A 27,213-nucleotide genomic window follows, 5' to 3' on the forward strand; every position below is an offset into this window, starting at 1 on the left:
AGAATGAGGCGCGGTTTGCGCTGAGCGTTGCCGACAGCCTTTGTGAGCGAATGCAGTAAAGTGATAGAAACGTACGTGGCACTATTGCCCGCTCTGACCACGCCCGTCGGCTTGTCCGCAACAGATTAACGGCTTCCCAAGAAATAAAGAAGTACCGTTACGATGAGCGGCACAGCGAAGAACGATTTTCAACTGGTTCCCTCGTTATTCTTGGTCCCCAACGCGACGTGCAGATCAGTCTTAGACGCTGCTTTCTCGTTACACGGGCCCATACCGCGTGCTTCGACAAGTGGCGGACGTTGCATACGAAATTGTTCCTGATGATCCCACAACCCCTTCTGCTCTGCTATCCCGTGACGTCGTCCATATGTCAAGGCTCAAGCGTTACCAGTCTCCTTCTGGTGTGGCCGCATAGACGCGCTGGGTCGCCAGTTTTGCTGCCCGGAGTTGTGTTGTGTGGTTTTGACCGACGGTAACAGTGCATAATGTGATATACCCTGAAAGGCGTCTAGGAGGAAGGTGAATGAATCGACGTTCTTGTGTGAGCTGTGGTGTGGTTTGGCTACTGAATCATTGCTGTTATTTCTACGTAACAGCATTGCGTAGTACAAGCGTAGAATCGCGCCAGGCGTCGAAGCATGTGAATTGTGCAAAGAGTGGGTGTTTCAAAGGCCCACCCATTAAACGCGCTTACCCATACCAGCGCCTCCTCTATTTTTCTGTGCCTGGGCGAAGGAGCGGAGCGCAATGGGAACCGACCGTCGGCGTTAGTGTAGCTTTGAGCCGCCAGGCGCCGCCATCGTAGTAGACCAGCCGTCGCGTCGTCGCTCGCGGAACGAATGCCGTGGCTGCATTCGAAGCTGCTATATGGTTCAGTTTTCGGCTGTATTCGCGTTGTTTAAAGTATAATGAAAACTTGTAAACTGGAATCATGAAGCACTTGTTCTGGGCAACCAGCCCATTTCGAAGGCATGTGTATTTCGCGGCTATTTCATCGAGGCGTTCGCGCGTCGTCTGCTAGCAAGATTCCAGAGAGCGCATGCCAGTGATGCGCGGAAAATTGGTTTGTCACCGTTACGTTCGCTTGACTGAAAGTCGGTTATTGACTGTCTGAAAGTCGATTTTCGAAAGCAGCATTTGCCAAGAGCTAATACTGAAAGCTTGAGCGCTTAAGGTTCCCCGATGGGTGCTACCGTCTACTGGCGCTAAATAGCATGAAATGTCACTAAGCTCCTTCCAGTGACAATGTACATAATGATTGTCGGTTGTTTCACCGGTAGCGCATGTAGTGTCCATGGACTCCGATTCTTCAGCTTCTGAACCTAATGTCAGCGCTGCATGCACATGGCGGCGATCGCGAGGCAGCGTTGCTACTGGTACTACATGCATTCGTTGACTGTTTGGACGCAACACTGTCACGTTTAGGGATATTTGCCATGCTTGATTCAGTTGTTACCTTGGGCTGCAAACGTGAAAGGTAGTCTGCAAAGAGTGACGCTACTGCATCCTTCGTAAGCCGCCGCTTCCTATATTCTATGAAATCTTCGCGTCGTAAACTACGGCTGCATATTCTAGTGTAGTTTGAAGATGTATTAAGAGACCAATTATCCCCCTAATTACTGCAAGCCACCTCTACCGAACACCAGCGGCAGCTGGAATTTCATGGAACGACAGCCGAACAGCGTATTAAGGCGACAGCCTTAGATGCCTCATCAAGCGCGAAAATTGACAGTCGGCGGCGTCAGCACGAGTGATGCAAAAAATAATTACGTGATAACGTCATCATAACGTCACAGGTCATAAAATTTTGTGACATCGCCGTGACGTCACATAACGTGACGTCGTCATATTACATCTTCGCTTGGTCAAAATGGGCCGATCACGGAGGCAGTGCATGCCTCCGCTGATGTGTAGAAAGCTTGCACTGTCTCCGATCCTTGAGGCTGTAAGAAAACCACGTTAGGCGCAGAAATATCGTGGAGGGAGGCAGGGAATGTTCAATACATTGACTAGAAGAAAAAGAAAATGGCTTTCGCTTTTCAGTCGTCTTAGATGAATGCATAAGGGACCCTGTGAGATTTTTTTCTTTATCAATAAAGGGAAATAAAAAAAGACAATCGTGATTTCTTTCAGTTCCATTTGCAGAGTGGCACACAACAGTGTGACATACTAAGGCATTCGGGCGGTTGCAATAGCCTGAAATAGAAAATAAAACACGAATACTATCAAACTCGAGTGCAAGTATTGAACCGGCAGCATGGTCTGACAGTCTGCCTGCGGAATACTTGCAGCGGGGATGGAAATACACGCGAACATGCTGCACCTGCATTCTTTGCTGTTTCGCATTTATTTTCAAGTGGTTAGAGCCTGGATGACTGACACAATAAAAGACCATCTAGCATCTTTTATTGCCACCACGGTTAGAGCGTGATGAAAACAGCGCGCCGCTATGTTCGCGTTTCTTTCCATCCCCCTGTACCTCTGAAAGCCTGCAAGAAGCACAAATGCAATTAAATTCGGATACAAACACGAATTCGTGAGCTTCGTAATGCGCGCGGCCGTTCAGCGCCAGCTTCCCGTAGTCTACTTGCACAGCGCCACCACGCGGCAGCGGCGAGCGGACGCGGAGCGCGCGCTCGACGGCCCGAGGAGAGCGTTCGCCAGGCACTGAAAAATAGAGGAGGCACTGCCCATACATTAATGATATCCGCAGCAAAAGCATCAGCATAGTGAGGAGCACGGGGGGGTTTTGTGTTGCATTACGGTGGCGTAATGGGCCCTTCGCTGGATTTGCAAAAGGAAGAGTTATAGCGTAGTTAATACTGCCATCTGTTACTTGTAGCAGGCATTCTAGGATAGCTTGAAATTGACAATGTTACCGCACAGACGTTCGTTTTCTCGCTGCATGGTTGAGGCATGCACCGAGAACCGAAGCCAGGCTTGCAATGGAGAAGGCGTGCGCACGGGGCCGCGCTATTACGCTATCACGTTCTACTCTTGAAGGCGAGGCTCAAGCCTCCTCGAAGTTTTAATTTAAAATTTAGATCCAGGTTTTGGTCGAATACAACTTCATAACAGAGAACAATGCTGAGTGAACGTTTTCCTTCTTCATCGCTAAAATAATACACGGAAATAAACGGAGTTTCCGTTGGAGTCAAACCGCCTAATACCGTATACATTATTGGGCGTGACTTTACGCTTCTTTTGCAATAGCCAATTTTTGTATTAATGGGACTCCAACATTGCCTACGCTACGAGAGGACAGATCCTCACTTAAGTGTTACGGTACGGTTGCAAGATGACTCAGTAACTGTTAGAAGTCTGAATATGAAAGGACGAACAGAGCCCGTGGGAGGTGTGCACGTCTTTGCTACAGGTATCACAACTAGAGCATTTTTTAACTTAATATGAGCACCTTCTTCTGCGAGGCTCCTGTTGGTGTTGTCCTCCGACTTCTTAAAGTACGGCAACACTTCATCGTAAGACCATCCAGTGGCGCCTCCTTTGGCCCAATTGTCGTAGTCACGTCGGTTGCCCCGGTTGTAGATCATGTAGTTGAGCACACTGCCGCCTCCCAGCACCTTGCCCTGGATCCAAAGGTCCCTCTGAAAGACACCACGAGATTTGATAAGGAAATTTCGTGCGTTCACTAAAGTCGTGTAAGGTGTGGAAGCGACATTGCGAGCCACTATATTATTATGTGGGTGTGTGTGTGTGTGTGTGTGTGTGTGTGTGTGTGTGTGTGCGTGCGTGCGTGCGTGCGTGTGTGTGTGTCTGTGTGTGTGTCTGTGTGTGTGTCTGTGTGTGTGTGTGTGTGTGTGTGTGTGTGTGTGTGTGTGTGTGTGTGTGTGTGTGTGTGTGTGTGTTTGTGTGTGTGTGTGTGTGTGTGTGTGTGTGTGTGTGTGTGTGTGTGTGTGTGTGTGTGTGTGTGTGTGTGTGTGTGTGTGCGTGATTGTGTGCGCGCGTGCGTGAGTGTGCGTGTGTGTGGAAAGGTTGTTTACAAGGTACTCTTTCTACTCGCCCGCCTATAGAGCGGCGTGTGACGTTAATGTTTCAACTTCATGGTCCTACTTTTCTCTTCTTCTTTTTCCTGCATAGCTACAGCGAGCCTTCCCCAGGGTCATTTCGCTTATTTTTCTACTCACGTGCCATTACCGCACTCCCTATTTAATTGTACTTTGCGCATAATCACCCACTAGCTCTTGCAAAATAAGAAGATTTGTTTACCGTCATACTATCTCGTCTCTTCCCTGTGTTGTATTTTGTGGAAAGAATAAAAGAGTGTTTATAATGCTCCCTGAGAGGAAATAAAAGTAATTCCTCAATACTCTTCATGTTCGAGAATGGATGCGCTTGAAAGATCATGGTGCTTCCATCGCGAACCGCGGAAATCGCTTTCAACATCGTTCGTAGAACTCCAGAAGATAACGTGCATTAATACGTGAGGTGCTGTGGGAAATATCTGTAATTTTATGTTCACGGTGTGCTGCAAGGGCTCAGCACTGTGTTTACGGTTGTTTATTATTTACAATTCCTGTGAGAGACGGGAAAGCTACCAAGAATGATTCTGCGGCAGAAACTTTGCGAGCAGGCGGAAATTACATATTACGGTCACAAATGATGAACCTTGGGTACTAAGCTCTGCTTTAGAGAAATATAATGGCCCTTTGCCACGACTAAAGCGTCACTGCACACAATTCACCGCAATATAGTTGGGCAAAATGCGCAATAAAGCAAGCCACTTGTTTTTATGTCTTCTATTTTACTCTTGGCAAATCCTATGGTGCCAAACGTTTAGGTCTTTATTGTGGGGCCGCCCAACAGGAAAACGCGAGTCTTCAGTGAATGCATTCATAGTGAACGTAGACGCGGGACTTTAAATCCTTGCGGCACTACCATTGTTCCTCGAATAAGCAGCCTTGAGTCTACTTTGGTCCACCGAGCTTGCGAAATATGGAAATTCTCGTAGATAAATGAACTAATCAATAACTTTTGATAACAAGTCCCATAGAATGCATTTAACGAATGGTGCAGCGAATGCAAAACAAAAAATCAATTTTGACTAATAGCATTGCATCGCTTCCGCACATATAACAAGTCGCGCTGAGCGTTTTATGGCGTGGCTAGAAAGTTCTCCTTTGGGGTTTCAATAAAGTGAGTTAATAGAGCCATACAATTAATTTGTTATCGCATAATTTTACAGGCAGAGCTGTTGAGCTCGAGGTTTGCTGTGTGTCGCAGTTAGAAAATGATCGTCATCATGAACCGGCACGCGCCATCTTTGTTCTCTTCTTGATCGTCTTCCTCTTCTTCGCCTTATGCTTCGCCACTAGAAGACGTGGGCGATTTGTCAGCGAATGATGCAATCACTTCTCGGGCGGAGAACAAGTACAGAAATAGAGAAAGAAAGAGATAAAGAAAGAAATAGGAAGAGTAAAAGAAAAATTCTGAGCGAAAAGAATGTTTGCCGAGGCGAGATTTGAACCCGCGTACCCACGATCTGCAGGCAAGCGTAACCTAACCACTCGGCTATCCAGGCACACTGACAGAGCAGAGCATAGCCTTGTATAGCATATTGTCGCGACGTCAAGAGAGAGGTCGTAACGCCAAGATCGAGAGAACAGCAGGTCGGTCTTTTTAATACCGCGCGCAAAGCGAGTTCCTCTTCTTTCTTCATTCTGGCTCCTGTAAAACGCGTATGAGCCTTTCGCTGTCGTCTTCGTCTTTCTCATAGCACGCACGTGGCATTTGCCTCCCTCCGAAAGACGCATCGTCCCGATGCGCAGCCCAGGCGCTCTACTTAGAAAAGCGCGCACATATGCACTGAAACCCAACCAGAGTTAGCTGGACAGGTACGGTTTCATCCGCACGACATGCACGACTTCGGGTGAATGCTTCCGGCGACTGGAACCGCAATCACTGTCGGGAACGACCTCGTAGTTCACGTCGTTCAAGCGTCGGATGACTCTGTAGGGACCAAAGTATCGTCTCAGCAGTTTTTCAGAAAGTCCGCGTCGACGTATTGGGATCCAGACCCATACCTTGTCGCCGGGTGTGTAAGTAACGAATTTGTGTCGCAGGTCGTACCGTTTCGCATCTTTATGTTGCTGATGACAGATGCGTACGCGGGCAAGCTGTCTGGCTTCCTCGGCGCGCTGAGTAAATTCTTCGGCGTCGGTATCAATGTCGTCACCCTCGTGCGGCAGCATAGCGTCCAACGTTGTCGTGACCTCGCGACCATGGATTAAACTGAACGGTGTCATTCCAGTAGTTCCTGTCGAGCGGTATTATAGGCGAAGGTTCACGTAAGGCAAGATTTCGTCCCAGGTTTTATGTTCCGTGTCGATGTACATGGAGAGCATGTCTGCGAGGGTCTTATTAAGGCGCTCCGTTAGTCCGTTTGTTTGGGGATGGTACGCAGTCGTTCTCCGGTGAGCTGTACCGCTGAGCCTGAGAACCGACTCCAAAAGTTCCGCCGTGAAGGCAGTTCCTCTGTCGGTGATGACCACTCTCGGGGCGCCGTGCCGAAGGACGACGTTTTCGATGAAGAAGTGAGCCGCTTCTGCTGCTGTGCCCTTCTGCATAGCTTTAGTCTCCGCGTAGCGAGAAAGGTAATCAGTGGCGACAATGATCCATCGGTTCCCTGCAGTAGAAGTTGGGAATGGGCCCAGGAAATCCATTCCAATTTGGGCGAATGGCCGTGCTGGTACTTCTACAGAATGTAATAGGCCCGCTGGCTTACCGGGGGGCGCTTTGCGTCTTGGCAGTCAGCACAAGTCTGAACGTGATGTTTTACAGCAGCAGGTAGTTTTGGCCAGTAGTACTTTCGTCGCAGTCGGGACAACGTTCGGGTGTAGCCTAGGTGACCGGAAGTGGCCTCGTCATGGCAAGCTTCTAAAATTTCTTTTCGCAGTGATGAAGGCACGACGAGCAAGTACGCGCTGCCGCTTGGAGAAAAGTTCTTCTTGTAGAGAACGTCGTTCCGTAAACAAAAAGATGGCAGTCCTCTGGCAAAAATTCGCGGCACGTCTTTACGTCGTCCTTCCAAGAAATCGATGAGCGGAAGCAGCTCTGGGTCGCCGCGCTGCTCTTGTGACATAGTGGCCGTGTTGACGACTCCCAAGAATGCGGCGTCCACGGATTCGTCATCAATGGCGGCAGGCTCGACGGGCGACCGCGAGAGGCAGTCGGCGTCAGTATGCCTCTTTCCGGATTTATAAGTTATGCTCATATCAAATTCTTGAAGCCGAAGGCTCCAGCGTGCCAAAAGGCCAGATGGGTCTTTCAGGTTAGTGAGCCAGCAGAGCGAATGGTGATCGCTGACGACCTTGAATGAGCGCCCGTACAAATATGGACGAAATTTGATTACTGCCCACACCACAGCGAGACATTCCTTCTCGGTAGTCGAGTAGTTCTCCTCGGTGCGAGAGAGAGCTCGGCTGGCATAGGCTATCACTTTTTCAGTGCCGTCTTGCCACTGTACCAGTACGGCGCCCAGGCCTACATTGCTGGCGTCGGTGTGAAGTGCTGTTGGCGCATCCTGGTCAAAGTGCGCAAGAACTGGAGGTGTTGGAGGCAGTTGACGTAAGTCGGTAAATGCCATTTGTTCCTTTTCGCCCCAAAGAAAGGGAACATCCTCTCGTGTGAGTCGGGTCAAAGGTGCCGCAATAGACGAAAAAGTCCGCGATGAATCGTCGGTAATAGGCACATAGTCCTAAGAAGCGCCTGACTGCTTTTTTGTTGTGTGGTGCAGGAAAGTTTGCAACAGCGTCTATTTTGGCTGGGTCAGGTCGAACACCCTCGTGACTTACGACGTGGCCGAGGAAGGAAAGCTCACTGAAGCCAAATGACATTTTTCTGGTTTTAACGTCAGGCCAGCCGAACGTATAGCTTGGAGAACTGTGAATAACCGGTTTAGATGTTCTTCAAATGTAGCTGAGAAGACAATAACGTCGTCTAGATATACCAAGCATGTTTGCCATTTCAGGCCTGATAGCACGGTGTCCATCAAACGCTGAAAAGTGGCTGGCGCTGAACATAACCCGAATGGAAGGACTTTAATTCATAAAGACCGTCGGGCGTCACGAAAGCAGTTTTCTCACGATCGCGCTCATCGACCTCTATCTGCCAATAGCCGCTTCGTAGGTCCATTGATGAGAAATAGCGTGCATGCCGCAGTCTATCCAGAGAATCGTCTATGCGTGGCAGTGGGTAGACGTCTTTCTTCGTGACTTGGTTTAACTTGCGGTAATCTATACAGAAGCGCAAGCTGCCGTCTTTCTTTTTAACCAATACCACGGGAGATGCCCAAGGACTTTTTGAAGGCTGTATGACGTCATCCTGGAGCATCTTCTGCACTTGCTTTTGAATCTCCTCGCGTTCTTTCGGAGCCACACGGTAGGGATTTTGTCGGATCGGTCTCGTGTTATCTTCAACAACGATTCGGTGCTTGGTCAATGGTGTTTGCCTGACCTTTGATGTACACGAAAAACAATCTTCGAACTGGTGTATCAGTTCCAGTAGGCGCTGCCTATCAGAGGGTGACAGAGTAGAACTGACGTCGACAGACAAAGGAGTCGAGGGAGGCGTGGTCGCGTCATGAGGTTGCAAAGCGAAACAATCCCTCGTTTGGTCGATGTCGTCGTAGTAGGCAATCGCGGTACCCTTCTGGATGTGACGGCGCTCGTTGCTGAAGTTGGTGAGGAGTACTTCTGCCTGCCCACCAGCTAGTGCCAGAATGCCTCTCGCGACGGAAACACCTTGCGTAAGCAATAGCGTAGCTATTTGCTCCGCTATCACATCCTTGTGACACGGCCGCTCACATGATACAGACACAAGGCAGCAGGATCTCGGCGGGAGCGTCACATCGTCGGCAACTCGCAAACGCTCGTGTCGGTCGTCAGTGGTGGTCGTGGTGGTGTCGACATACGGATGTGCGGAAAACGTCACCATACGGTCCGGAATGTTGATGACAGCGTCGTACTCTCGCAGAAAATCCATACCCAAAATGAGCTCTTTACAACATTCTGGTAGAAGGACAAAAGTGGCGACGAAGCTGGAATCGCCGATTACAAGCCGAGCGGTGCATTTACCCGTTGGAGTCATTAGCTGACCACCAGCACTTCTTATGTGCGGCCCTGTCCACGGCGTCTTGACCTTCCGAAGGCGGTCGGCGAGCTCTTGCCGCATAATCGAGAAGTCAGCGCCTGTGTCAACCAGTGCTGTCACGTGGTGTCCGTCTATGAGAACACTGAGATCGGCCCGTACGACGTCGTCGGCATTAGTATTCGTCGTCGTCGTCACTATCGTCTTCTTGCGGCGGTAGGGGGGACTTTTCGGCGTCTCGACGATTGGCAACCTTGCCCCCGGAGGTCGCAGCAGTTAGTTTCCCCGGCGCGGGCTCGGGGAACGTGCCTCTGGTAACGTCAGCGTAGCTCTGGCGGTTCGGGGAAGTGTGACGCACAGGTGACGGAGATTGCCAACGACGACTTGGTGAAGGTACGTGGCTGGTCGACAAGCGGTCACCATCGTGGGCGCGACGGTCTTCAAAGCGAAAAGAAGCTGGACGTGAAAAGTTGCCAAACCCAGCATCTCGATGACGGCAGTAGCGGGAAATGTGGCCTGGTTCCCCGCAGTGGAAGCAAAGGGGTCGACGGTCAGCCGTGCGCCACAGGTCGGTTCTGCGAACTGGTGGTCGTCTCGCAGAATCCCGTTGCCACCAAGGCACGAGAGCGGGCGGTGGCTGGAAGGGCGCTGCCTCAGGTGAAGGTGGAGGACGACGGACCACTTCAGCATAGCTGAGCGAACGCTGCTCAGGACATGGCGCGGGCGATGTGAAGGCTTGCGCAACTCCTGGCGCACGATTTCAGCGACAGACGCAACTGGCGGCTCGGTAGAAGGAACGCCGAGGGCCCGAAGTTCCTCACGCAGTATTTCCCGGATCATTTGTCGCAGGGAACTTTCGCCAACGGCAGCGTTCTGAGCCGCAGCACTTATTGGCGTGTGGTTGGGCAGGCGGTCCAAGTGGCGGCATCGTTGCTGCAGTGCCCGCTCAATAACAGTCGCCTCCTTTATAAATTCGTCGACTGTTGTCGGCGGATTTCGTACGAGGCCCGCGAACACCGGTTCCTTGACGCCCCGCATCAGATGACGCACCTTCTTCGACTCGGGCATGTCAGGGTCAGCTCGGCGAAACAGACGAGTCATGTCCTCTGCGAACATGGCAACGGTTTCGTTGGGCTTTTGCACGCGGGCTTCAATCAGTTGCTGTGCGTGATCCCGCCGATCCGAGCTCTGGAATGTTTCGAGGAGCTTGTGGCGAAAATTGGCCCAAGTTTGGAAAGTGGGCTCCCGGTTCTCGTACCATGTGCGAGCGCTATTTTCCATCGCGAAATAGGCACGGCCAAGCTTCTGTTGTTCGTTCCAGCGATTCATCACAGCGACCCGTTCGAACTGTTCGAGCCAGTCCTCGACATCCTCATACGCTTCCCCACGGAAGATTTCAGGCACGTGAGGATGCTCAAGAGTCACCTGGGAAGGAAGGAGATCCGCTGATGTTGTAGGAGCGGCCATGCTGGGAAGAGGAGGAACAGTCGAGAACTCCGGACTTAGGCCTAGAGACGCCGGCTGAAATCGGTGGACTGGAGTCGTGACGAGAGGCTGAGTCGCCGGACTGGGGGTACGTGTCCGAATAAGGCTTTCCTGCATCAGATTGCAGGCTCCAGCACCTCCACCAGTGTCGCGACGTCAAGAGAGAGGTCGTAACGCCAAGATCGAGAGAACAGCAGGTCGGGTCTTTTAATACCGCGCGCAAGCGAGTTCCTCTTCTTTCTTCATTCTGGCTCCTGTAAAACGCGTATGAGCTTTTTCGCTGTCGTCTTCGTCTTTCTCATAGCACGCACGTGCAATATTATAGCAAGGCGGCGGGGAAAGGAAGTGAGGGTGAGGAGGAGATATGTGAGGTTTACGAGGAGGGAGAGGAGGACGGGAGAACGAGTACAGAGAGAGAGAAACAGAAAAATAGATAGAATGAAAGGGAAAAAACAGAGAAAAATATATAGGCGAGAGACCTGCTAGAGAGAGAAAGAGAGAGAGTAAAAACAGGAAAGGGGAAGAAATCAGAGAAAAGATATAAGGCGACAGACCGACTGCAGGGAGAGAGAAACAGACATACAAAGAGAAACAAAAAAAAAAGTGAAGAAAGACAGAGAAAGAAACACCCAAAGAGAGGAAGATACAGAAAGCAACAAACACCAAAAAGAAGTCATGACGGCCAGCGCAAACGGAACATGGACGAGGGAAAGAAGCGATGACACGGCGTTGTCCAACAACTGAATGATTATTAGAAAAAACACCATGATATATATAAGGGTAAGAAAGATTAACAGTGGAACCATAATCCCCCCCCCCCCCCAAAGATACGAAGAACTACCACAGCAATAACATCATCCATAAAATATCAGAACTGTGCACGTTCCACGAAAGTCACTTCCTCATCAATCAGACCAATATCGGGCAGCTCACGCACGTGTCCTTTCTTTTTATCATTTGGAATGCCTCCGCGACGGTTTTGTTCTTAATCTTTCTTACCCATATATCGCTTGTTTTTTTCTGCTGACACATTAAGTTTTTAGACACCGCCTGTGTCGTCCTTTCTTTTTCTCGTCCGTGTTCCGTTTGCGCAGACCGTCATGAGTATTTTCCAACTGGCCCAACTGGCTACCCCATTACAAAAAAAGAAGATAAAGAAAGACAGAAGCATAGCTATGTATAGAACAGGCATAGCAAGTAAAATTGCCGTGTGGCGTAAAAAACTATCATAATCATGAACCGGCTCTTCTTCCCCTTGTGCTTCCCTCCCAGAGCGCGTACTTCGATTTGTCTACTGTTGGATGCAACGACAACGATGGGTTGACAGATGTTACGTTTAACACATCAGCAATCCCATATATCCCTAATAGGGCTGCAACTGAGGCTAGTTGGCACGGCTTCACCTTGTGAGTGCGTTGCCATGTATGGCATGGACCGAATATCAAGAGACAACACAGGGTGGTGCGCAAACTACCACTACTTTATTTCGAGAACGGATAGACTAATGTACAAGAAAGAAAGGAGGAACAGGAAAACGGGGGGAAATTCAGTATAAAAAATTGTACACAAAGAAAAGAAAGCATATCAGCCTGTCAAACAGTGCCAGCAACACGTGTCATGTATTATGCATGCGGTAACGTGGTTGCCTTCAAAAAGTTAATTCGTTTTGAGAGAGGGCGACCGAGGGAGTGCTAACGCGCCCTTCGCTGGTGTGCATATGAAACGCTTCGATAATTTCCCTCTCTGAGCGCGCCAAAACTTTTGTCTCGTGAAACATCGCCTTGCACTTACGGCACTTCTTAGTTGCCGGCCACTAAGAAGCTTTCTTTCTGAAAATCCGTACGAACTTTATTGTGATTTCGTTCTACAAACTGGTGGTTGGCTATTTTCCCTTTCTTAACCCTTCCGGCACCTTGCAGGATTCTGGAGACCTCATTTGCATTACTGAGATTCAACACTCCCGCAGAAGCAGCCGCATACAGGAAAGCTCTGCGCGCTCCTAAGCGGAACTAGTCGAACACGTGGCTATCTCGTTTCGCTTGGCCAGCCTTTCTCAAAGGTGGGGCTGCACGCAACGACGGCGCGAAACACGCGTATAGTCTTTGCAAGCTTTAACACAGACAGTATTGCCAAACTGTGTAAACCCGTGGTCATGTACCACAGTGACCATAACTCCTTCTTAGCGAAGATTTGCAAGAAGCCGGCCAGGAATCGCGGTGCACTACTGAACGATTCTTGGGTACACGGCTCTGAACCTCGCCTTGACATGGCGCAAGTACGTCCCGGCCCTTCTATGACCCCCGTCGAACAACTCGTGCCCGTCTACGACGGTGACGAAGACCTCGCCGAGGACCTGCCCCTTCCTCAGGCCAGGTGGGATAAGGAGGAGATGGAGGACGACCATTGTTTCTAGCCAGCCGCACTAGATGTGCATAATACATGCACACATCCACCCCTAGTCCACCTGTGACCGAGCCTTGTGCGACATAGTGCAAGCTGCGCAATTTTTAATAACGTTTTCTTCAGCTTAACACCTATTTAACAGTTGTACACAATTCGCTAAAACTGGGAACTCCATAACTTCTTAAGAAAGTTCAAGTGTGCTTTAGGTGCCCCCAATCCTGTGTGACATTTTTCTCATTCAATCATCCGTCAACGTCAGCCAATAAACTGCTTCGTAAGGGATTATCAATGGAACAGCAAAGCACCTGCAATCGTCTAATATGATTTATCTCGCAGTTATAAATGTTCAAGATGATGAACCCAGAAAACGAGACTGTTTGGAAGTGCATCCCCGAAGACATCATGCTTGGATGTACAATTAGCTGACAACGAAATTCGCGCGTGACCAAGATAGCTAGCCATGTTATTGTTGCTAAAGAACATTGCCCATTAGAAAATAAACTAGGGTTGTGTACAATTTTGCAGTTCAGCCCTTGCGGAGCATTGCAGTTTAGGGCGACGTGAAACTCCGCCACAGAGAAACAATGCTGACGTCGACGAGAATTTTTAGATGCGAAGCATCTTATGACAGAGTTCAAACCGGTGGAGTGCGACGTGACCACCCTTACTGCGCATGCGCAAACCCTCTCTACACACCTCATCTCCACTTCCTTTCCCCCTCTCCCCTCTATCTCTCCTCTTCACTCCCCTTTCCTCCTTTCCTCTTTCCCCCTCTTCCTTCCCCCTCTCCACTTCCCCTTCTCTCACCCGCTCTCCACTTCCCTTCCGAAACGCGGGCTCGACATGCCGAAACGCTGCTTCGCATCGCGTCATATGGTCCCCTTTAGCGGGAGATGGCGTGACTTTTTTCTTAAAGTAATAGCCATATTACAACGGCCTGTCAATTGCAAGATTGATCAGTCGAAGCGCTTTAGAACAAAGAAGATCCTGCCTGTCAAGAAAAATTCATTGGAGCATGAAGCAAACGAACGATAATGGGGCTTTAGAACATATCTCTCAATGGAATTGCGCCCTTCAGCAAATTAAAAAGGGAAAAGATGCGAAAAAGTATCGAGCTTTTCTGCCTTCTTTTATGTAGCGTAGTGATCTGTTGTTGAGATAACTGATATTTATTCTCCAACCAAAGTTACGAAGACACGTAAAAACCCGACGTTTCGGAACCAGCTCGGTTCCTTCCTCAGGGGGGACTGCGGCGGCTTGGCAGCGGCCTCTTTAAGGCACTCTCGCGGCGGTTAACGACCCCACGCATTACCGAGGAGCGTAGCCCATGCGCATACACCAGGGGGAGAGTTCCGAGTGAACGGTTGATATTTTGAGTGGTCCTCTGTATATGCCACGACTCCAGTAGTAACCTCCTCCTCCACTTGGTTTCACTTTCGAGGATGGCGGTTCCGTTGAAGTCTATTCTGTGGTCAAACGTCTCTGCGTGCTCGGCGACGGCGCTGCGTTCTTTGTTGAGTTTACGGACGTCGTTGACGTGTTGCCTAATCCGTTCGGGGAAGTTTTTGGTCTCGCCGATGTATGACGAGGGGCAGTCGGCACACGGTATTTTGTAAACGACGCCGGGCGCCCTGTCTTTTGTTGGTCGGTCTTTCGGGCGGGGAAGGAAGCGGCCCAGCGTGCATGAAGGCACATGCGCGATGTGCACGCCTTCTTTCCTAAAAATCCGAGCCAACGCCTCGCTGGCTCCCTGGACGTATGGGACCGACACGCGTTTTTGGAGAGCTGTTCGTCAATGCTGGCTGGGAGTCGCGTAACCTCTTTTTCTCTGCGCGGCGGGCGACGGATCGAATGAAATTTCTGGGATAACCGTTTTTTCTGAGGTCCGCAATTACGCGGGCCTCTTCTTTCCGGCGTTCCGTGTCAGTGGAGCATATCTTTTTGGCTCTCTGAAGTAATGTGGACACAACGGAAGCCTTGTGGGTGGAGGGATGGGACGAATCGTATTGAAGGTACCGGCCGGTGTGCGTCGGCTTCCTGTAAACGGAGAACTCCAAGTCACTGCCCCTTCTTGTCACCTGGACGTCGAGAAAGGGGAGGGTGCGGTCGCGTTCACACTCGACCGTGAACTGTATGGCTGGGTGGACGGAATTTAGGTGCAGTCTGAAGTTTTCAATTTCAGACGTCTTCACGACACAAAAGCAATCGTCCACGTAGCGAAGAAAGAGCTTGGGTCGCGGCGAGAAGGAGCCAAGTGCTTCCCTTTCTATATGTTCCATGGTCAGGTTTGCCATTGTGACGGAGATGGAGGCTCCCATTGCGGTTCCACTGTTTTGCCTGAAGATTGTTCCTTTGTAGGAAAAAGACGTGCTGGACAGGCAGAATTCCAGTAGGCGGCAGAGTTCGTCAACAGTGAGTGGGGTCCTTTGACTCAAGCCATCGTCACCCTCAAGAGCAGCACGGGCACAGGATACAGATAAGGGTACCGGCACATTGGTGAACAAAGATACGACGTCGAACGAGACCAGGCTCTCGTCTTCGTCGATGCTCACCTCTGATGCTAGCTGCACGAAATGGCTGGAGTCGCGGACATGAGTTGGGGTATTCCGGGTGAGAGGGGCGATGATTCGGTGCAGGAAGCTTGAAAGGGCTCGGCATGGAGAGGAAGTGAAGTCGACGATCGGTCGGAGAGGGGCGCCAGGCTTGTGAATTTTGGGTAGTCCGTAGAAACCCGGTGCGGAGCCGTTGCGGCAGATTAGACTTAGGTAGAGTGCTTTTAATTGTGGGTGGTGCTTGAAAATTTCGGAGAGTAGCTTGTTTAGCTGAGTCTGAGTTTTTACGTGTCGGGTTTTTACGTGTCTTCGTAACTTTGGTTGGAGAATAAATATCAGTTATCTCAGTTTACTTACCCAACCAGACAGACTTCTGTCTAATGTTTACCTTCAATTCAATCAGCCAGGACTTCGGCCGCGATACCATGCAGCTAGTCAAGCGCTACATACGCATCAAGGAGGGAATATCAGTCTTCAAAACTCATCTGGACTTCAATCGCACCTGCAAAGATAGGAAAGTCGTCCCTCAAAGCCTACGCCTCAAACTTCCTGTCTCGACCCCCGAAGGTATGGAAATCGTCATGAGAGCAGAACAACGGCTGGTCAACGCCCGCCTGCACGAAATCAACGCCTCTCTACGGAAAAAGGAATTAGACCTGTTCTTCGCCAAGCGTAAACTTCAGCACCGCATCCCTGGATTGATGCCTCCGATCGACGCATTCGCGGACTCCGTGGCGGCGTCGTCTGCAGACAGGCATCGGACCGCGCAGGATAGGAAACTTTCTCACCTGTTGGACCGGGGTTCGCCCCAAGGCAACCCAAATCCCAGGTTTGTCACCAATTTGTCATCCCGCCCACTCACTAATCGGGAAACTTCTGTTCTGGCAAAGGGACGCGGGTATAACGTGTCAACGACGCCCCGTTTATCGAAAGTCGTCGCGGCTGTAGAGGAAGCCGTCCAGAGTGTGAGGCCAAGCGCCAGAGAAGAAATTAGACTAAAATCAATTGGAATCCTTTCGAAATTGCCGTCACAAGGGAAAAAGAACTTGACCGCAGAAGAGAGCAAAGCCCTTCGGGAACTCCGACAAGATCAGAGCATTGTCATCCTCCCCGCTGACAAGGGCAACTCAACGGTGGTGTTGGACAGCCGGGACTATGACCGGAAGATTTCGGCCCTTTTAGAGGGTGACGCATATACGCAGCTAAAAAAGGATCCGACGAAGCAAACTCAGACTCAGCTAAACAAGCTACTCTCCGAAATTTTCAAGCACCACCCACAATTAAAAGCACTCTACCTAAGTCTAATCTGCCGCAACGGCTCCGCACCGGGTTTCTACGGACTACCCAAAATTCACAAGCCTGGCGCCCCCCTCCGACCGATCGTCGACTTCACTTCCTCTCCATGCCGAGCCCTTTCAAGCTTCCTGCACCGAATCATCGCCCCTCTCACCCGGAATACCCCAACTCATGTCCGCGACTCCAGCCATTTCGTGCAGCTAGCATCAGAGGTGAGCATCGACGAAGACGAGAGCCTGGTCTCGTTCGACGTCGTATCTTTGTTCACCAATGTGCCGGTACCCTTATCTGTATCCTGTGCCCGTGCTGCTCTTGAGGGTGACGATGGCTTGAGTCAAAGGACCCCACTCACTGTTGACGAACTCTGCCGCCTACTGGAATTCTGCCTGTCCAGCACGTATTTTCCTACAAAGGAACAATCTTCAGGCAAAACAGTGGAACCGCAATGGGAGCCTCCATCTCCGTCACAATGGCAAACCTGACCATGGAACATATAGAAAGGGAAGCACTTGGCTCCTTCTCGCCGCGACCCAAGCTCTTTCTTCGCTACGTGGACGATTGCTTTTGTGTCGTGAAGACGTCTGAAATTGAAAACTTCAGACTGCACCTAAATTCCGTCCACCCAGCCATACAGTTCACGGTCGAGTGTGAACGCGACCGCACCCTCCCCTTTCTCGACGTCCAGGTGGCAAGAAGGGGCAGTGACTTGGAGTTCTCCGTTTACAGGAAGCCGACGCACACCGGCCGGTACCTTCAATACGATTCGTCCCATCCCTCCACCCACAAGGCCTCCGTTGTGTCCACATTACTTCAGAGAGCCAAAAAGATATGCTCCACTGACACGGAACGCCGGAAAGAAGAGGCCCGCGTAATTGCGGACCTCAGAAAAAACGGTTATCCCAGAAATTTCATTCGATCCGTCGCCCGCCGCGCAGAGAAAAAGAGGTTACGCGACTCCCAGCCAGCATTGACGAACAGCTCTCCAAAACGCGTGTCGGTCCCATACGTCCAGGGAGCCAGCGAGGCGTTGGCTCGGATTTTTAGGAAAGAAGGCGTGCACATCGCGCACGTGCCTTCATGCACGCTGGGCCGCTTCCTTCCCCGCCCGAAAGACCGACCAACAAAAGACAGGGCGCCCGGCGTCGTTTACAAAATACCGTGTGCCGACTGCCCCTCGTCATACATCGGCGAGACCAAAAACTTCCCCGAACGGATTAGGCAACACGTCAATGACGTCCGTAAACTCAACAAAGAACGCAGCGCCGTCGCCGAGCACGCAGAGACGTTTGACCACAGAATAGACTTCAACGGAACCGCCATCCTCGAAAGTGAAACCAAGTGGAGGAGGAGGTTACTACTGGAGTCGTGGCATATACAGAGGACCACTCAAATATCAACCGTTCACTCGGAACTCTCCCCCCGGTGTATGCGCATGGGCTACGCTCCTCGGTAATGCGTGGGGTCGTTAACCGCCGCGAGAGTGCCTTAAAGAGGCCGCTGCCAAGCCGCCGCAGTCCCCCCTGAGGAAGGAACCGAGCTGGTTCCGAAACGTCGGGTTTTTACGTGTCTTCGTAACTTTGGTTGGAGAATAAATATCAGTTATCTCAGTTTACTTACCCAACCAGACAGACTTCTGTCTAATGTTTACCTTCAATTTGATCTGTTGTTAGTAGCCACCCAGAGTAGTATGCCTTGATACCCGCGCGCTCCGCTGGGGGCGCGCGCATCGATGCACACTAACAAAGACTGCCTCCTACCTGTTTGACAGTGGCGAAGGCACAGTTCTCTTGCGTCTCAGTGTAGAACGCCCAATCTATTTCCGAGTGCTGACTGACGGTTGTGAAGAAAGGCACATCGGTGACGGTGTCCTCCAGACCACCCGCCTCGAGGAGTAACACCCTTGTCGACGGCTCCTTGGAGAGCCGGTTCGCCAGAACAGACCCAGCAGAGCCACCGCCCACTGCCGAACAAAAAGAACGTGGTAAGAACGCGTCCATACCGAACAATCTTTAGCATGACTGACCGAACTGATACGCCTGCGGGCCGCTGTGCTCTCTTCGTTTTTTTTTTTTCGTGCATTCTTTTGGTTCTGTCTTTTTGTTTCAGGTGTTCCACGTGTTTTCCTACCTAATCATCATAAATCGTTCTTTCCCTGCCAGGAAACCTTCTAAAAAAGTTCATTTCGATTGCTTTGTGGTTTTATGCTAAATATGTGCGGCTGGCATTTTTTTTTTCAGCTTCACTTTGTTTCACATAGCAGAACCGAGAGCTAATTGCACTAGTGCTGCCTCAGGTTGAATGGCACAGCACTATTACACAAATGAGGACAACCAAACGAAAGAATCTATCAAGTTAGTCTGATCGCTTTTTTGTCGTCCTTGTCATAGTGACAAGGCTGCGTTCCCCAATAAAGTTCATTTCTTGCGATGCTTCGCATACAACATGCAGGCACAAATGTGAAAAACACCAGAAACACACAAACCCTGCTTTCAAGGATGATTTCTTTCAACCCATGCCATGGGTTCACGTACGCAAAGAGAAATCAACCAATCAAACACGTGTGGTTTCTCGCCTCCGTGTTGTGAATATATAATAGTGCACGGGCATGAAGATGGCGCTACAGATGAATTGATAAACCTTGGCAGATTGAGTTCGTACACCTTTGTTATCCATTAGAATAACAGAGAGCTGAGCTAGTTGGTACGTATTCATTCTAAAAAGAGACAGGGCGTGCAAACACGGACACAAGAAAGAGATCAGGACACCACAAACGCCGACTAACAACTGAAGAGACGCACAACGGCTGAAACGAAAGAAGGCACGAAAACTTATCTGCGCATGCCCATGCAACCGGCGAACCTATTAACCCGGCACGCGTGGCGGTCTACGTGGAAGATAACTGTTAAGGCATTTGATTTCATCTTTATGCAAGTTAATCGACGGTTGGCTCACGCATGCGCTACCACTATTCTCGATATGCCATGCTTCAATCATCAGGCGCGTTTCTTCATTTCTATGACGGTACAACACTGCGCATTCATCGAATTTTGGCGTGCACTTACAATCTCGACAATGTAAAGATAGATTAGAAGGTGAGCCTCCTGTTAGCGATCTCTTATGTTCCAACAATCTCTGGTTAATGCATCGGCCCGTCTGTCCTACGTAGAAGCGGCCGCAGCTGAAAGGGACCTTTACACCACACTCGTACGGCAATCAGTGAATTTGTTGGTGTGTTTTACGAAACAATTATCGGTCCGCTTCTTGTCTTTTACTCGCTCATTCTTCCTCTGCACAGCGGCACAAATCTTACCTAGCTTATTGGCAGCCGTGAAAACAACATTAACGCCGTATCTACTTCCTACTTTCTTTAGCCTGTGAGATATGCAATGAATGTACGGAATACCTACGACACGCTTCTTCCTATCGCTTTCTGCAACCATGCTCGGACTTAACACAATAGACTTCTTTAAACGCTCAGCGACCGTGGCCACTGCATCACGAGGATACCCTACATCTAAAAGACGCGTAACCTGTGCGCTAAAGCTATCACTCATTTTGTGCTCACACGACTTGGTGAGGGCTGACTTAAGGCAAGACATGGCGATGCCGTTTTTTACAACCTTCGAGTGCTTCGACGAAAAATTTAACAGCGGTTTGGAAGATCTAGGAGAATACTGCCAGCACACGTGGTTCTTCTGGAACGTTAAGGAAATGTCTAGAAATTGTATTCCATTATTCTGAGGCACCTCTTTAGTAAAGCTCAGCCCTCCTCCATTTAATTCAATTTTTCGCTCACGGAAGTTACCACCTTTCAAAGTCCTCATCACTACAAAAAATCAAGTAGTCGTCCACATAACGAAAACCTTAATAACCGAATTACCTAAGGCGCCTTCCAAAAGATTGTCAATCTTGCTAAGGTATAAATCACTAAGAACCGGAGCAACCTTAGAACCGATACATATCCCTGATTTCTGCACATAAACGCCTTCCTCCAACCTACCAGCGTCGACTTTAAATACATGGAAAGGATTTCTAGAAATGCCCCGGTAGAAAACACCACATTTATCGGTGAAAACCGTCTGGTCGCCTTGTTCGTTAATACATTCATTAACACATTTTAACAAGTCCTTATGCGGCAAAGAATAATATAGGTCTTCAATATCCATACTAAAAGCTTTACAACAGCCGGGGTCTCCTCTGAGAGGAACTGAACTAGCGCCTGAGAATTACGCATACGAAAAGGGTCTGAAAAACTCAGAGAGGTTAAGCAGTTCTGCAAATAACTAGATACAGCGACTTGCCAGGTGCCTTGCTCTGAAACGATTGCTCGAAACGGAATCTCGTTCTTATGTGTTTTGGCTGAAAAAAACAATTCTAAAGTAAGTGATTTAGCCTTCTTGACATTACAAGCTATTCTCTCAAGATTATGTCTTAACAAAAGGTCGACAGCACGTTGCCTAACTACCGATGGCTTAAGTTTTACCGTCCTAAAATTCTTTTCTATGGCTGTTTAATGCTTTTTCTGAGAACAAACTGTCCGGCATAATTACAAAATACCCTTCCTTATCTGAAATTACTGGCCTGAGTTTCTTCTCGACACAGTAATTAACCAAAGGCCGGATAGGATCAGAACATTTGAGATGCATATTAGACCCTTGATGCTAGCACGCAGTCTGAAATGCAGTGGGAACGCTCTTCTTCAGAAACAAGTCTAGTGATTGTACGCGGCAAACTTAAAACGTCTATTGGTTTCAGGTTCGGCTTAAAACAGTATTTAGGACCTAAGGCTAGGGTTTTGCAGTGACTATCATCTAAGGCAGCTCCTCCAAGGACTAGCAAGTTATTTTGCGGTGAAACAGTAGAAATAATCTTCCTCTTACATGGTTGAAGTTCTCGAAGTTTTACCCTCATATGAATTCCGCATGCTGGTTAGCTACCCTCATCCAGTCGGCGTATATCTGCTTCTGGCGGCGGTCGTCACGTGAAGTCGAGCAACGGAGCTTGAGGCATTCCTGGTAAAATCTCACTTGACGCCATGATTCCGCGGTCAATATGGCACATATCCTCCTGGCATGTCCGGTAGATGGTTGCAGAAAGCCGCACAAAAGCTGAACTTCGACTGGGCAAACTCTATTCTTAGAAAACCATGAAAAAGTTCTAGCACGGACCAAGCAAATAGCAATTAAAGAAGCCAAAGAGGCAGGATGTTCAGATAAGTAGGATAACACGGAAAGGGCTCAGAGTACTAGAAATGAAGCTTAGAATAACAGAGAGCTGAGCTAGTTGGTACGTATTCATTCTAAAAAGAGACAGGGCGTGCAAACACGGACACAAGAAAGAGATCAGGACACCACAAACGCCGACTAACAACTGAAGAGACGCACAACGGCTGAAACGAAAGAAGGCACGAAAACTTATCTGCGCATGCCCATGCAACCGGCGAACCTATTAACCCGGCACGCGTGGCGGTCTACGTGGAAGATAACTGTTAAGGCATTTGATTTCATCTTTATGCAAGTTAATCGACGGTTGGCTCACGCATGCGCTACCACTATTCTCGATATGCCATGCTTCAATCATCAGGCGCGTTTCTTCATTTCTATGACGGTACAACACTGCGCATTCATCGAATTTTGGCGTGCACTTACAATCTCGACAATGTAAAGATAGATTAGAAGGTGAGCCTCCTGTTAGCGATCTCTTATGTTCCAACAATCTCTGGTTAATGCATCGGCCCGTCTGTCCTACGTAGAAGCGGCCGCAGCTGAAAGGGACCTTATACACCACACTCGTACGGCAATCAGTGAATTTGTTGGTGTGTTTTACGAAACAATTATCGGTCCGCTTCTTGTCTTTACTCGCTCATTCTTCCTCTGCACAGCGGCACAAATCTTACCTAGCTTATTGGCAGCCGTGAAAACAACATTAACGCCGTATCTACTTCCTACTTTCTTTAGCCTGTGAGATATGCAATGAATGTACGGAATACCTACGACACGCTTCTTCCTATCGCTTTCTGCAACCATGCTCGGACTTAACACAATAGACTTCTTTAAACGCTCAGCGACCGTGGCCACTGCATCACGAGGATACCCTACATCTAAAAGACGCGTAACCTGTGCGCTAAAGCTATCACTCATTTTGTGCTCACACGACTTGGTGAGGGCTGACTTAAGGCAAGACATGGCGATGCCGTTTTTTACAACCTTCGAGTGCTTCGACGAAAATTTAACAGCGGTTTGGAAGATCTAGGAGAATACTGCCAGCACACGTGGTTCTTCTGGAACGTTAAGGAAATGTCTAGAAATTGTATTCCATTATTCTGAGGCACCTCTTTAGTAAAGCTCAGCCCTCCTCCATTTAATTCAAATTTTTCGCTCACGGAAGTTACCACCTTTTCAAGTCCTCATCACTACAAAAAAAAAAAAAAAAAAAAAAAAAAAAAAAAAAAGGAAAAGAGGACTTTGAAAAGGTGGTAACTTCCGTGAGCGAAAAATTTGAATTAAATGGAGGAGGGCTGAGCTTTACTAAAGAGGTGCCTCAGAATAATGGAATACAATTTCTAGACATTTCCTTAACGTTCCAGAAGAACCACGTGTGCTGGCAGTATTCTCCTAGATCTTCCAAACCGCTGTTAAATTTTTCGTCGAAGCACTCGAAGGTTGTAAAAAACGGCATCGCCATGTCTTGCCTTAAGTCAGCCCTCACCAAGTCGTGTGAGCACAAAATGAGTGATAGCTTTAGCGCACAGGTTACGCGTCTTTTAGATGTAGGGTATCCTCGTGATGCAGTGGCCACGGTCGCTGAGCGTTTAAAGAAGTCTATTGTGTTAAGTCCGAGCATGGTTGCAGAAAGCGATAGGAAGAAGCGTGTCGTAGGTATTCCGTACATTCATTGCATATCTCACAGGCTAAAGAAAGTAGGAAGTAGATACGGCGTTAATGTTGTTTTCACGGCTGCCAATAAGCTAGGTAAGATTTGTGCCGCTGTGCAGAGGAAGAATGAGCGAGTAAAAGACAAGAAGCGGACCGATAATTGTTTCGTAAAACACACCAACAAATTCACTGATTGCCGTACGAGTGTGGTGTATAAGGTCCCTTTCAGCTGCGGCCGCTTCTACGTAGGACAGACGGGCCGATGCATTAACCAGAGATTGTTGGAACATAAGAGATCGCTAACAGGAGGCTCACCTTCTAATCTATCTTTACATTGTCGAGATTGTAAGTGCACGCCAAAATTCGATGAATGCGCAGTGTTGTACCGTCATAGAAATGAAGAAACGCGCCTGATGATTGAAGCATGGCATATCGAGAATAGTGGTAGCGCATGCGTGAGCCAACCGTCGATTAACTTGCATAAAGATGAAATCAAATGCCTTAACAGTTATCTTCCACGTAGACCGCCACGCGTGCCGGGTTAATAGGTTCGCCGGTTGCATGGGCATGCGCAGATAAGTTTTCGTGCCTTCTTTCGTTTCAGCCGTTGTGCGTCTCTTCAGTGTTAGTCGGCGTTTGTGGTGTCCTGATCTCTTTCTTGTGTCCGTGTTTGCACGCCCTGTCTCTTTTTAGAATGAATACGTACCAACTAGCTCAGCTCTCTGTTATTCTAAGCTTCATTTCTAGTACTCTGAGCCCTTTTCCGTGTTATCCTACTTATCTGAACAATCCTGCCTCTTTGGCTTCTTTAATTGCTATTTGCTTGGTCCGTGCTAGAACTTTTTCATGGTTTTCTAAGAATAGAGTTTGCCCAGTCGAAGTTCAGCTTTTGTGCGGCTTTCTGCAACCATCTACCGGACATGCCAGGAGGATATGTGCCATATTGACCGCGGAATCATGGCGTCAAGTGAGATTTTACCAGGAATGCCTCAAGCTCCGTTGCTCGACTTCACGTGACGACCGCCGCCAGAAGCAGATATACGCCGACTGGATGAGGGTAGCTAACCAGCATGCGGAATTCATATGGAGGGTAAAACTTCGAGAACTTCAACCATGTAAGAGGAAGATTATTTCTACTGTTTCACCGCAAAATAACTTGCTAGTCCTTGGAGGAGCTGCCTTAGATGATAGTCACTGCAAAACCCTAGCCTTAGGTCCTAAATACTGTTTTAAGCCGAACCTGAAACCAATAGACGTTTTAAGTTTGCCGCGTACAATCACTAGACTTGTTTCTGAAGAAGAGCGTTCCCACTGCATTTCAGACTGCGTTGCTAGCATCAAGGGTTCTAATATGCATCTCAAATGTTCTGATCCTATCCGGCCTTTGGTTAATTACTGTGTCGAGAAGAAACTCAGGCCAGTAATTTCAGATAAGGAAGGGTATTTTGTAATTATGCCGGACAGTTTGTTCTCAGAAAAAGCATTAACAGCCATAGAAAAGAATTTTAGGACGGTAAAACTTAAGCCATCGGTAGTTAGGCAACGTGCTGTCGACCTTTTGTTAAGACATAATCTTGAGAGAATAGCTTGTAATGTCAAGAAGGCTAAATCACTTACTTTAGAATTGTTTTTTTCAGCCAAAACACATAAGAACGAGATTCCGTTTCGAGCAATCGTTTCAGAGCAAGGCACCTGGCAAGTCGCTGTATCTAGTTATTTGCAGAACTGCTTAACCTCTCTGAGTTTTTCAGACCCTTTTCGTATGCGTAATTCTCAGGCGCTAGTTCAGTTCCTCTCAGAGGAGAACCCCGGCTGTTGTAAAGCTTTTAGTATGGATATTGAAGACCTATATTATTCTTTGCCGCATAAGGACTTGTTAAAATGTGTTAATGAATGTATTAACGAACAAGGCGACCAGACGGTTTTCACCGATAAATGTGGTGTTTCTACCGGGGCATTTCTAGAAATCCTTTCCATGTATTTAAAGTCGACGCTGGTAGGTTGGAAGGAAGGCGTTTATGTGCAGAAATCAGGGATATGTATTGGTTCTAAGGTTGCTCCGGTTCTTAGTGATTTATACCTTAGCAAGATTGACAATCTTTTGGAAGGCGCCTTAGGTAATTCGGTTATTAAGGTTTTTCGTTATGTGGACGACTACTTGATTTTTTGTAGTGATGAGGACTTTGAAAAGGTGGTAACTTCCGTGAGCGAAAAATTTGAATTAAATGGAGGAGGGCTGAGCTTTACTAAAGAGGTGCCTCAGAATAATGGAATACAATTTCTAGACATTTCCTTAACGTTCCAGAAGAACCACGTGTGCTGGCAGTATTCTCCTAGATCTTCCAAACCGCTGTTAAATTTTTCGTCGAAGCACTCGAAGGTTGTAAAAAACGGCATCGCCATGTCTTGCCTTAAGTCAGCCCTCACCAAGTCGTGTGAGCACAAAATGAGTGATAGCTTTAGCGCACAGGTTACGCGTCTTTTAGATGTAGGGTATCCTCGTGATGCAGTGGCCACGGTCGCTGAGCGTTTAAAGAAGTCTATTGTGTTAAGTCCGAGCATGGTTGCAGAAAGCGATAGGAAGAAGCGTGTCGTAGGTATTCCGTACATTCATTGCATATCTCACAGGCTAAAGAAAGTAGGAAGTAGATACGGCGTTAATGTTGTTTTCACGGCTGCCAATAAGCTAGGTAAGATTTGTGCCGCTGTGCAGAGGAAGAATGAGCGAGTAAAAGACAAGAAGCGGACCGATAATTGTTTCGTAAAACACACCAACAAATTCACTGATTGCCGTACGAGTGTGGTGTATAAGGTCCCTTTCAGCTGCGGCCGCTTCTACGTAGGACAGACGGGCCGATGCATTAACCAGAGATTGTTGGAACATAAGAGATCGCTAACAGGAGGCTCACCTTCTAATCTATCTTTACATTGTCGAGATTGTAAGTGCACGCCAAAATTCGATGAATGCGCAGTGTTGTACCGTCATAGAAATGAAGAAACGCGCCTGATGATTGAAGCATGGCATATCGAGAATAGTGGTAGCGCATGCGTGAGCCAACCGTCGATTAACTTGCATAAAGATGAAATCAAATGCCTTAACAGTTATCTTCCACGTAGACCGCCACGCGTGCCGGGTTAATAGGTTCGCCGGTTGCATGGGCATGCGCAGATAAGTTTTCGTGCCTTCTTTCGTTTCAGCCGTTGTGCGTCTCTTCAGTTGTTAGTCGGCGTTTGTGGTGTCCTGATCTCTTTCTTGTGTCCGTGTTTGCACGCCCTGTCTCTTTTTAGAATGAATTTGTTATCCATATTATGGAAATAATTGTCATCTTTTGTTGGCGTATATATGACACAAGCGGCAAGTTAACTTTGTTTTGGATACAAGAACTTCTGATCCGGCTTCAAATAAGTAATTCTTCAAAATGTTATTCATCTGTGTCATGTCTTCGTTTTCGTCTACGTGGTCTGGCCTAAGCGCTGTAATAGAATGTCGCAGCTCC

The 27,213-nt window shown here is 48.5% G+C and overlaps 1 pseudogene; it reads right to left on the bottom strand.

Moving 5' to 3' along the window:
• The window catches only part of LOC119390946 (glucose dehydrogenase [FAD, quinone]-like), a 110,510-nt pseudogene that overhangs the window by 49,878 nt on the left and 33,419 nt on the right, over positions 1-27,213 (bottom strand).

Source organism: Rhipicephalus sanguineus, chromosome 4, assembly GCF_013339695.2.
Source record: "Rhipicephalus sanguineus isolate Rsan-2018 chromosome 4, BIME_Rsan_1.4, whole genome shotgun sequence".
Classification (NCBI taxonomy): Eukaryota; Metazoa; Arthropoda; class Arachnida; order Ixodida; family Ixodidae; genus Rhipicephalus; species Rhipicephalus sanguineus.